Source organism: Macrobrachium nipponense, chromosome 14 (genome assembly GCF_015104395.2).
Source record: "Macrobrachium nipponense isolate FS-2020 chromosome 14, ASM1510439v2, whole genome shotgun sequence".
In the NCBI taxonomy this organism is placed as follows: Eukaryota; Metazoa; Arthropoda; class Malacostraca; order Decapoda; family Palaemonidae; genus Macrobrachium; species Macrobrachium nipponense.
In genome coordinates, this window is record NC_087207.1 from 55,153,981 (window position 1) to 55,167,442 (window position 13,462).

Consider the following 13,462-nt stretch of genomic DNA (forward strand, 5'->3'; position numbering starts at 1 on the left):
CATCCTGCCTTTTTAGGAGTCCATCACTTTTCTTACTATGTGCTCCGTTTCTAGGATCACACTCTTCTGCATGAGTCCTGAAGCTACTTCAGCCTCTAGTTTTTCCAAATTCCTTTTCAGGGATCTTGGGATCGTGCCTAGTGCTCCTATGATATGGGTACAATTTTCCACTCGCATATCCCATATTCTTCTGATTTCTATTTTCAGGTCTTGATCTTATCCATTTTTCCCTTTCTATCTCTTCAACTCTGGTGTCACATGGTATTGCGACATCAATGAGTGATACTTTCTTCTTGATTGTCAATCAACGTCACGGTCTGGCGTCTATTTGCCACGTATCCACCCTTTCTGTTGTCTGATACCAATGTCCCCAGAGGATCTTTGCCTGATCGTTTTTCTAATCACTCCCTCAGGTTGGTGCTCGTACCACTTATTACTGCAAGGTAGCTGATGTTTCTTGCACAGGCTCCAGTGGAGGGCTTTTGCCACTGAATCATGCCTCTTTTTCTTTACTGGTTCTGTGCAAGTGCCGGATATTCGCTTGCTATGTGGTTTATGGTTTCATTTTTCGTATTGCACTTCCTACATATGGGAGAGATGTTATTTCCATCTATCGTTCTTTGAAACATATCTAGTTCTTAGGCCTGATCTTATGCCGCTGTTATCACTCCTTCAGTTATTATTATTATTATTATTATTATTATTATTATTATTATTATTATTATTATTATTATTATTCTTATTATTATTATTATCTAAAAAAAAGTACGACGGAACTGAAATATGTGGATAAAATGAAAACAGACAATGACAAAATTTATAACAAAATGGTATTTCTACATGCAAATGTAATTAATGCAAAGTTTTAAACGATAGCATTCATTGATCGACTGTATTCTCTGTACCCTACGTACGTATATCTGCTACAATGCATATCTCTGTTAGAAGCTAGATTATATGTATATGTATATATATATATATATATATATATATATAGTATATATATATATAAAATATAAAACATACATACATATATGTATGTATGTATGTATGTATGTATTATATAATAAACTCTGTGGTAGGGGGTGTAAGAATACTACCACCGTAGGTCTTACGTGTCGTCAAAGGTGACTAAAAGGACAGCTGCTGTTTTGCGGTCTTACTTTTGAGTAAAAGGCTACGCCTGCCGCCAATAACTGTGGAAACTGCTGCCTTGCACATGAACTATTTAATCATAGGATAGGCCCACCGCAAGGGCTTGTGGTCGTAAAAACCCCTTTGCCAATAATAAACCATGCCTGATGTTGTGAGGAATATGATATGGAGAAGAGAGGTTTGGTGGAGGATGATGCCTTTGATTAGAAGGCAGTGGAGGAGAAGGCGCATCAGGCAACCGACCCTTTAATGTAGCGATAACGGTGGGAAAGAAGATATGATATTCGGATATGTTTATCTTATACCAATTTACACAACTTCTTTAGGCGCATTAACCCTCGAGATTGACTAAAAACCCAAGTTACCCCTTCATATACGAGAGAGAGAGGAGAGAGAGAGAGAGAGAGGAGAGATAGAGAGAGAGAGAGAAGAATCATACCACAGCTCTGACTTTTAAAGAGACGTGCTCCGGTAGCGTACGGGAAAAGTCACGTAGGCGATGTAATAAATCCCTGGCTGTTGCAAAAAACGCAGAACCTCACGAAGTTGTTTTGAATTATGTATATACTAGTTCCTGCTCCCCCCCCCCCCCCCCCCACCCCCCCACCCCCCGCCCCCCCAAACACTCTACTCCTCCAAAAGGTTAGCGTTAGCGTTATGGGTTTGACGGTAACGGGGCGGCGGAAGTTTATGGCCTTCTGCAGCTTAAAGGAAATGAATCTTTGGTCAGAGTTTACGGCTTTTGGGAGGAATAAAGAAAAATGACTCTTTCTTGAAAGAGTTTCTGACCTCTAATTTAAAGGACATGAGTCCTCCTTCATTCCATAGCCTTCTGGAGAGAGAGAGTTAGAGAGAGAGAGCGAGAGAGAGAAAACGACCTTGTGTTCAGAGTTTATGGCTTTTGAGGGGAATACAAAAAAATTACTTATTCTTGAGTTTCTGACCTCTGATTTAAAGGACATGAATCCTCCTTCATTCTATAGCCTTCTGGAGAGAGAGAGAGAGAGAGAGAGAGAGAGAGAGAACGACCTTGTGTCCAGAGTTTATAGCGTTTGGGAGGAATAAAAAAAAATGACTTTCTTGAAAGAGTTTCTGACCTCTAATTTAAAGGACATGGGTCCTTCTTGATTCTATACCTTCTGCATAGCGAGAGAGAGAGAGAGAGAGAGAGAGAGAGAGAGAGAGAGAGAGAGAGAGAGAGAACGACCTTGTGGTCAGAGTTTATGGCTTTTTTGAGGATTTGAGGACATGAGTCTTTCTTGCGTTTATGGCCTTCTGCATTCTGAAGAAAATGACTCTCTGGTCAGTATCTTTAAGCTCTTGGGGAGTTGAGGAAAAAGACTCTTGGTCAGAGTTTACGACTTTTGGATGAATGAAGGAAATGATTCTTAATTAAATGAAATGACCATTTCTCGAGTTTGCAGTCTTATGCAGCTTAAAGGAAATGACTTCTTGCTGAATTCATGGCTATGGGAGGAATTAAGGAAAGGACTCCTGAGTAAGTTTGTCTTTTGGGGAGTGAAAGGAAATGACTGTTAAATCGAGTTTACAGTCTTCTGTTTTGGTGAATTCACGGCTTTTGGGGAAATGAAAGGAAATGACTCTCTTGATTTCACAGCTTTCTGCAATTTCAAGGAAATGACACAGTTCGGTGAGATTTTATGGCGTACGGCCGATTGAAGGAAATAAATTCCTTGCATTTCAAACCTAAACATTTTAAAAAAGGACACGAGTCCTGTAAATTCCGAGGTGGTAATTGAAGCCCTACTCGGCAGAAGTTGTTACCGCTACCCACACCATACAACGAAGACGGAATCCATTTCAATTCCAAAAATTCCAAAGCTCCTGCCGCGTGCATAGATCAGTCGAAACGAATAGACCTACCAAGAGAAATCTTTTCCCGCAGACCACTAAATCTGATCGAACGAGCATTTTTTGGACAGGGGGCTTTCTCCGCGCAATACTTATAATTTCCCTCGCCATAAAATTGCGATATCGGGGGAATATAAATGCGCGGACGGCAATAACGCCATTGTGTTCGACAATGACTGTCAGTTGACGTAAAACCTCCGCCGATTGCCATTCGAGTATTGGTGCCTGCATCTGTAATTTGGGGGCTTCTGACGGATGTCGGCGAAACCTTTGTCCATTACGGGGAATGAATGAAGTCTGCATAACAGCCGCGGCTTTCGTTTTCGTTTTGTCTTTCGAGGCTATTTGCAAACGATTGGCAAATCTGTCGTTAATGAGTATGCATATGCATGCATAGACACGCGCACACACACACAAAGTCTGTCTATGTATGCACATACAAACATACTCATTAACGTCAGTTTTGCCAATCATTATATATATATATATATATATATATATATATATATATATATATATATACTATATATATATTATTCGAGCTACAACTGTGCTTTAATATCTAATTCGCTCTACCTCGGAATTAATATATTTCACATATGTAAGCTGAAGGGAAATTTTTTAGTTGATAGCTAAAAAAATTCCCCTTCGGTTTACAATATAAAAATATATAATTCCGAGGTAGAGCGAATTAAACACTAAAGGACAGTTGTAGTTCGAATGATATATATGAATCAAGGTGATGTGATAATTATTATTTATATATGTGTATATATATATATATATATATATATATATATATATATATATATATATATATATATATATATAAATGAAGAACTGCAAGGTACCTAGAAATGAAGAGATTTATTTCGACTACGATTTAATCTCACATGTATCACACACGAATTTATCTAGCAGTAAACAGTTCCCCAAGCAAGGCGTAAATAAATATGTATAAATCGTCCGCCACGGAACGTACGTAAGTACGTACGTACCTCCCACGCACGAGGGTCACGGCATCCAATTGCCTGCGCACATATCGACGACACTTAATGTCTGTTTGTTCGAGTGAGACTTATCCATTCGCATTAACTGTTGTACATCAAAACACTAATGATTATTCTAATGATATGCAAATACGGACGGAGAAAACTCCGTCGTTGCTCTCCGAGCGAAAGGCGGCTGGCGCCTTGGTGGGTTCACTCCCCCCTACCGACCCCCTCCCTCACAATTTTAATTTTTTTTTCTTTGGGGGGGGGAGATTTGGGTTGCTATGTGATTCGAGCACTCTGTCGGGTTGTAATCGTTCGATGATTTTTTAAATTGTGCTCAGACGATCGGATTGGTATCGTTTTGTTTTTACATCCCCTCAAACCTTTACACATAAACATGAAAATATACATAAATACATAATACATGTGTGTGTGTTGTTCGTGTGTTTTTCGCACAGTTGAAAAATTGAATGAGGAATGACAATGTCACTTTGATGCAGGTAAAAGCATAGTATTATGGAGGCAGTAATCAAATAGCGCAAAGAGAGAGAGAGAGAGAGAGTTACAAAGATTAGTGTATCTCAAAGACTTGTTAGTCCATCCGAGGAGACATCCGAGAGAGAGGGAGAGTTACAAGGAGTTACAAGGTTCAGAATATCTCAAAAGACTTGTTAGTCCATCCGAGGAGACATCAGAGAGAGAGAGAGAGAGAGAGAGAGAGAGAGAGAGAGAGAAAGATTTAGTTTCGTCCTTCTGATACAGTTTAGAGTCATGATACTATGAAGACAGCATATAATTCAGACAAGGTGGAGAGAGAGAGAGAGAGAGAGAGAGAGAGAGAGAGAGAGAGAGAGAGCCACCAGGCACATCATCGCCGCGTCTATACGAGCGTAAATCCTTTAGAGAGAGAGAGAGAGAGAGGAGAGAGAGAGAGAGAGAGAGAGACGCAATAAAAAAGCGGAATGCAAACATGTTGACAACGTCTGTCTCGCTCCAAGATGGCGTCTCTGGGGCGACGCATACGAAACATCTAGGCCTGATTAGAGGACACTCTCAAACTAATGGAAAAAAACAACGAGTTCCTCCTTCAAGTTTTTTTTTCTTTTTTTTTTTCAAAAGAGGAAGACGGCGAGAGAAGCGATATATATATGGCCTTATTTACCTCATCCACCCCTTTCGTTAATTCGATTAAGTGATACGAAAAACTTCAGCCGAGAAGAAATTGGAGGAAATCAGATAAAAAAAAAAAAGTGCTGAACGAAACGTCTCCAGAATATACAGGCGTGAATGGGGTATCTCTTTCTGTTGGGAAAACGATAACAATAGTAGTAATAAAAGTAGTAATAGTAGTAGTAATATAAAATTAGCATTAAAAGTGATACGAAATTCTACGGTAAAAGCAACATCACGTGCAGTGATAACAGCTGCATTATAGAAATAGCTGTAGGAAAAGTAGCGTTCTTTGGCATTACTACGAGAATAAAGTAGCAGAAATTTAAGTAGCCGCTGTAACAGCAGAAAGCAGTAGTAGCTATGTTAGCATTGTAAAAAAAAATTAAAAAAATTAATAATAATAACAATAATAATAATTTAATAATAATAAATAATATAATAATAATAACAATAATAATTAATAATAAATAATAAATATAATAATAATAATAATAACAATATAATAATATAATAATAATAATCAACGAAAACTCATTAATCACATGAGTCACTAAAATGGGAAAGTAAATTCACAGTATAATAATAATAATAATAATAATAATAATAATAATAATAATAATAATAATAATAATAATAATAATAATAATAAGGAAGGAGGCCTTCTCTGAGGGCAGTATCATTGAATACAATAGTTGTTTCAACGGCATTTAATTATATAGAATCTTCTCAATTCTTCTTATTATCTTTTTCTCGTCAGCATGTAGCTGGTGTATTTTTAAAAAAAAAGTTCCTAGGACATTTAAAGATTTTCATTTGTCTTAGGTTTATTCCTCTAACGTGTCGACAGCGTACAGGCAGTCATCTAGAGTATACAGTGAAGTGAATTAAGATACGTTTTACAAGTATTTATAGCATGCAAGGTCGTGTACAATCGGTGGGCAGGTCGGTGAGCAGGGATTTTCATTGGTCGTTGGATGGTAACGAAATGTCTCTCTGAGGCGTTTAGATATGCGTGGTCTGGCCGGAGTTATTAGCGTGGGTTGGATGTTGTTTGGGGTACCCACCTCTTGGGCGTCGGGTATTACTGCAGGCTGTCCAGATAACACATCTTCCACTCGTTCTCTCCCGCTTTCTCTCTCTGCTTCTTCCTCTCTTTCTCTCTCTCTTATTTTCTTTCTTTCCCTCTCTGCAAATTCCTTCTCTCTCTCTCTCTGTCTTTCTCGTTCGCTCCTTCTCACTCTCTCTCTTTCTCTTTCTGTTTGATCCTCTCTCCTCTCTCTTTTCTCTTTCTCTCTCTGCTTGTTCCTCTTTCTCTCTCTCTCTCTCTCTCTCTCTCTCTCTCTATTTCTCCTCCTCTCTCTCTCGTGGCGGTATATGGAGTCGGTTGGTTTCTTATGCTATTTCTTCTTATGATGGTAGGAAGAAATTCTGTTTCTTTTACCGTGTTGATAGTCGGTTTTTCTCTAATATGTGTAATGCTTCAAGATAACGTAGGCGTTTCCGGTCCGGTGCATGTTCGTTTTAAGTTAGGCTCTTTCTGGTCTCCTGTTAAGTTTTTCCCTGTAGTGAATGAAAATGGCCCCTTCTTGAAGGTGGCAGGAGAGACGCTTGGAGAGTCTGAATGGTGGCATCCATCCACGAGCATGTGAATTCGTAGATGACACTCCTTCTCTTCAAAGACGTTTCTGGGGGCGCCGGGTTGTTTTTAAGCAGCAACTGGCTGGTTTTCATATTTTTGTAATAAATTATGAGGCTAATTTTATCACGTTCTGTAGTGGGGGAGACATTTTCACTGATTATTTTCCTTATAGCCTTTTAGTCTTCCAAATATTTGTGGTGCATATAATTTTTATAAAATATTTTTATAGCTCCACTTTGGTCGTTAGTTTTGGTCGTTCTTTCCTGGTACCATTTCACGTGTGAACGCAGCGTTGACGGTGACCTACCCTTCTTGGACGCTTTTGGGTGGGACAGCAGACCCCTACAGGGATACACCACCACGGTTTACAAGAAAACCCACAAAACCCAGGTCTATGCCTTAATGGGTCCAGCGAGTGCCCAGACAGGTATAAAAGATCGTGGTAGATGCCTTCGTCCGCCGCGCCCTTACACACTGTTCCACATGGAGAGAAACCAACAGGGAGATCGAAAGGTCTACACAAGTCCTCATCAACAATAACTTTTCAAATCGCATGGTCGAACGCCAAACGAGGGACTCCATAAATAAATGGCACCAGGAAAGAACGACCGAAACTAACGACCAAAGTGGAGCTATAAAAATATCTTACAAAAATTATATGCACCACAAATATTTGGAAGACGAAAAGGCTATAAGGAAAATAATCAGAAACGTCTTTGAAGAGAAGGAGTGTCATCTACGAATTCACATGCTCGGTGGATGGATGCCACCATTCTTATCTCGGGATGCCACCACCAGAACTCTCCAAGCGTCTCTCCTGCCACCTTCAAGAAAGGGCCATTTTCATTACTACAGGAAAAAAATAACAGGAGACCAGAAAGAGCTGAACTTATAACGAACATAGTAAATTATTGACCATGCACCGGAATGGAAACGCCTACGTTATCTTGAAGCATTACACATATTAGACAAAAAACAGACTGTCAACACGGTAAAAGAAACAGAATTTCTTCCTACCATCATAAGAAGAAATAGCATAAGAAACCAACCGACTCCATATACCGCCACGAGAGAGAGAGGAGGAAAATAGAGAGAGAGAGAGAGAGAGAGAGAGAGAGAGAGAGAGAGAGAGAGAGAGAATAGGATCAAGCAGAGAGATAAAGAGAGAGAGTGAGAAGGAGCGAACGAGAAAGAGAGAGAGAGAGAGAGAGAGAGGAATTTTGTAGAGAAAGAAAGAAAGTGAGAGAGAGAGAAAGAGAGGAAAAGCAAAGCAAAGAGAGAAAGCGGGAGAGAACGAGCGGAAGATGTGTCATCTGGACAGCCTGCAGTAGTACCTGCCGCCCAAGAGGTGGGTACCCCAACCAACACCCAACCCACGCTAATAACTCCGGCCAGACCACGCATATCTAAACGCCTCAGAGAGACATTTCGTTACCATCCAACGACCAATTAAAATCCTGCTCACCGACCCGCCCACCGATTGTACACGACCTTGCATGCTATAAATACTTGTAAAACGTATCTTAATTCACTTTACTGTAAACTCTCATAGATGACTGCCTGTACGCTGTCGACACGTTAGAGGAATAAACCTAAGACAAATGAAAATCTTTACATGTCCTTAGGAAACTTAATACACCAGCTACATGCTGACGAGAAAAAATAATAAGAATGAGAAGATTCTATATAAATTAATGCCGTTGAAACAGCTATTGATTCAATAATAATAATAATAATAAAATAATAATAATAATAATAATAATATACTTAGGAAGCAGACCCTCTCTCAAGCATACTTTATTAAAAGTAATGGCTACTTCAGCAGCGTTACACTTGTAGAGATTCTTCTCTTATTTTGCGAATAGCGGCTTTTTCAGTGCTACTTAAACAGGCTAGTAGTAGCGCTATAGAGGTCATGTAAAATACAGGGTGAAAAAAAAAGGTGTATATATTTGAATTTTACAGATAAACTATGATACCATAGTCATCAAAGTCATTAACGATTTTCTCTCTCTCTCTCTCTCTCTCTCTCTCTCTCTTTCTTAAAGCGAGCTTTCGTCTGGAGCTGCCAGACATCCTCGGGCTGGGAAGCTGAGGGTGGACTGATCTTGGTGCGGTGTCCGTCCTCCTTATATCTGTGGTTGACAGCACGGTCTGCCCCATGCTTGTCTCCTATTGGCTGGTGGCGGTGAGTCTTGTTTTCATTGGCTGCCTGAGCCAGGTCTCAAGCCACTTTCTTCGGGCCGATGGTTGCGTTGCAGCATATCCTGCAGCCGCCTGGACCTCCTAAGCGGCGCTGTAACATTGATGGGCGTTGCGCTACGCTGTGGGACGTCACGGCTACTTTGATTTCCATCGGCTGCAGGAGTACCTCGTTCGGGGGCGTTGTCATCCATAGAGTTGTCATGATCGGTGGTGTCATTGTTGGTGGCAGGTCTTCTCATACTCGTAGGGAGGAGAAATTCTTCCTGCGTCGTATTCAGAGTAGGTTTAATTTGCTGGATGAGTAGCGCCTCCAGCATGCGCAACCTGACTGGGCATCAGGGGCCTTCCCGATGATCTTCGTGTTCTTTATGATGACATCTCGGGAGATGGCCTCGTGATGTTTGGTGCGGGCGTGATTCTTTATAGCCCCCTCTTGGGCGTGGCACGAGAGTCTCTTCGACAGTCGCATGGTAGTCATACCTACGTAGGCGCCGCTGCATTCGCGGACTGGGCATGTATATTGGTCACTACATGCGTCTGCTTCAGGGGTTCTCGTACCTGTGGAGAGGGGTTATTTTTCATAATAAGATCGCGCGTCCTCCGATTCTGGTAATATATGATTAGGTCGATATTCTGGTGTCGTCAGTCGGGGATACATTATCGGAAATAATTTTCTTAATGGCGTCCTCTTCTTCACGGTAATGGGAACTCATGAAGGCTTTGTAGTACAGCTTGATATTATTCTGGGGGCGGGGCTGCGGGCTCTCACTACCGTACCATTTCTCCAGGGCGTGCGGACTTCCTTGCTGATTAATTTATTTGGGTACTCAAATAAATAATTCAGCAAGGAAGTCCGCACAGCCCTGGAGAAATGGTGGTACGATAGTGAGAGCCCGCAGCCCGCCCCCAGGATAATATCAAGCTGTACTACAAAGCCTTCATGAGTTCCCATTACCGTGAAGAATGAGGACGCCATTAAGAAAATTATTTTTGATAATGTATCCCGGACTGACGACACCAAGAATATCGACTTAATCATATATTACCAGAATCGGAGGACGCGCGATCTTATTATGAAAAATAATCCCTCTCCACAGGTACGAGAACCCCTGAAGCAGACGCATGTAGTGTACCAGTATACATGCCCAGTCCGCGAATGCAGCGGCGCCTACGTAGGTATGACTACCATGCGACTGTCGAAGAGACTCTCGTGCCACGCCCAAGAGGGGGGGCGTATAAAGAATCACGCCCGCACCAAACATCACGAGGCCATCTCCCGGGATGTCATCATAAAGAACACGAAGATCATCGGGAAGGCCCCTGATGCCCGTCGGTTGCGCCTGCTGGAGGCGCTACTCATCCAGCAAATTAAACCTACTCTGAATACGACGCAGGAAGAATTTCTCCTCCCTACGAGTATGAGAAGACCTGCCACCAACAATGACACCACCGATCATGACAACTCTATGGATGACAACGCCCCCGAACGAGGTACTCCTGCAGCCGATGGAAATCAAAGTAGCCGTGACGTCCCACAGCGTAGCGCAACGCCCATCAATGTTGGTTACAGCGCCGCTTAGGAGGTCCAGGCGGCTGCAGGATATGCTGCAACGCAACCATCGGCCCGAAGAAAGTGGCTTGAGACCTGGCTCAGGCAGCCAATGAAAACAAGACTCACCGCCACCAGCCAATAGGAGACAAGCATGGGGCAGACCCCGTGCTGTCAACCACAGATATAAGGAGGACGGACACCGCACCAAGATCAGTCCACCCTCAGCTTCCCAGCCCGAGGATGTCTGGCAGCTCCAGACGAAAGCTCGCTTTAAGAAAGAGAGAGAGAGAGAGAGAGAGAGAGAGAGAAAATCGTTAATGACTTTGATGACTATGGTATCATAGTTTATCTGTAAAATTCAAATATATACACCTTTTTTTTTTCCACCCTGTATTTTTACCATGACTCTATAGGCGCTCTACTAGCCTGTTTAAGTAGCACTGAAAAAGCCGCTATTCGCAAAAATAGAGAAGAATCTCTACAAGTGTAACGCTGCTGAAGTAGCCATTACTTTTAATAATAATAATAATAATAATCCATCGAAAACTCTTAATTACATAAGTCAATAAAATGGGAAAGTAAATCCACAGTAGTATATAATAATAATAATAATAATAATAATAATAATAATAATAATAATAATAATAATAATACGTGTGGTAACAGAAGCCACAAAAGCAAAAGCAGAAAAAAGGCATCGAGAAAATAAAAATAAAAAATAGCAATATAAAAACAAACAAGCATTTCTGTCCCTATTTTTATTCTCGAAGGTTTTTCCATAACTCGCCCGGAACCATTTGTAATGTGTCCGAACTTCTAACAAGCCGATTGGATTGTTGGCCCGTTAGTCTGTCCATCTGTTTTATCTCTGTCCGTCCATCTCCAAAATCCTTCAAAAACGGATTTAGAACTATGAATAAGTTCGTCGTGTGCGGAGAAAGCTATCACTTTTTTTTTTCTTTTTTTTTTTGTGAGGTCGGGAAGGGGTCCTTTATGGCTGGGGTGCTGGGACCGTTTAGTTTTATTTTCAAATAAAATATAAAAAAGATTTATTCGTCTTCTCGTAATTATTATTATTATTATTATTATTATTATTATTAATTATTATTATTATTATTATTATTATCATTATATTCTTAAAAAATTATTTCTGGATGCCCAGAGCGACTTTAATTCGACAAAATTCATTATACAGATTTTTTGGCATTATGCCAAGCACTGGGGCAATCAAGGCCATTCAGAGCTGAAACGGATATTGACAGTGAAGAGAGATTTGAAAGGTGTTACAGGAGGAAAACCTCAAAGCAGTTGCACATTGAAACAATTGTTACGATAGGGTGGACAGTAAGATGGACAAGAGAGATTATGAACGGAGGTACAGTAAAAGGAACGAAAGTAGTTGCAACAGCTAGGGGCCTCAGGATGGGACGCTACAAAGAACCTCACCGGCGCTACGGGGTCGACAAAATTCAATGAACTCTCCAACTCGATTCATCCGTCAAAGGAGAACCCAGGTCCCACAAATCAACACATTTCGTATTTCGTAAAAACGTTCCAGGAAACGCACGAAGATTCGTACCACCACCTTTATTTTTTCATTCGTGTGAGCGAATAGCTACGGACAGCTACCATCACCGTCGTCGCCGTGGCCTTGCCAGGCAGCAGATCTCGACGGAATCAGGCCAGGACGTTGGACGTAAAGAGGTCATTTCCACAATGAAAAGAAGTTTGTAAATAAGCAAAAATGAGAAATTACAAAGGGAAGGTCGAAATGCGCGCGTGGGGAGGAGGAGGCGGGGGTAGTGGAAGGGAGGAGGGGGACGGACGCATGCAAGCAACTCTGTAACTTGCCCCCGAACAGGAGAGATTCAGAAATCCTGACAAACTGTTTCCGGGAAGCACAGACAAAATTTAAGGAAAAAATTCAATATTAGTTTTTGTCTTGAGGAAAAATCATATTGACACTTTTTTAGCACACACCCCCCACCCCGACCCCGTCAGTCAGTCAATATGGAGAGGGATTATTATGTTTTCACACTCGGTCTGAGTTTGTTTGTCAGTCAGTCCTGTCTATAAAATATATGTTAAAAAAAATCATAAATGGATTTGAACGAAAGTTGTTGGGATAGATTTTAGAATTGATAAAGGTATGTTATGTAGGTATGTATGTGTGTAGTGTATGTATGCATAATATATATATATATATATATATTATATATATATATATATATATATATGTGTGTGTGTGTGTGTGTGTGTAGTGTATATATGTATATATATATATATATATATATATATATATACAACTGTCGTTTAATATAAAATTCCTTCTATTTCGGGTTTATGATTATAGCTATAACAAAATTGATATCCTGTCGAGTCGGATAAAGGTTAGAAAAATCCGTACAATTATGAAATTCGTCTGCCTAGTCATCAAAGAAGTGAAAAATCCGAAGATTTTCATACAAATCCTGCGATAAGGGGATTGGTCACTGTAGAGAAATAACGTCTTAGGAAGGGGGTTATATATTTGTTTTTATGACAATCTATTTAGCCCAAGTTCGAACTCTATATCAGCTTAACCTCTGTGGTAAACTTCATATTGATCGGTTCTCTAGTGTAGTCGTCCACTAGGAACAAACAGACAAACAAATAGATACGTTTTTCCATTTAAATTGTATATATATATATATATATATATATATTATATATATATATATATATATGTTTATTACAATTACACGGTGTATGCATTTGTGTCTGACGACGTGTATGTATAAATGTATGCGAGACCCGAAAGGGAGTGTATACGCGTGTGCGCGCAGGTACATACCCCTGACATTTAGTAAATTCAAACCGTAAATATGAAAG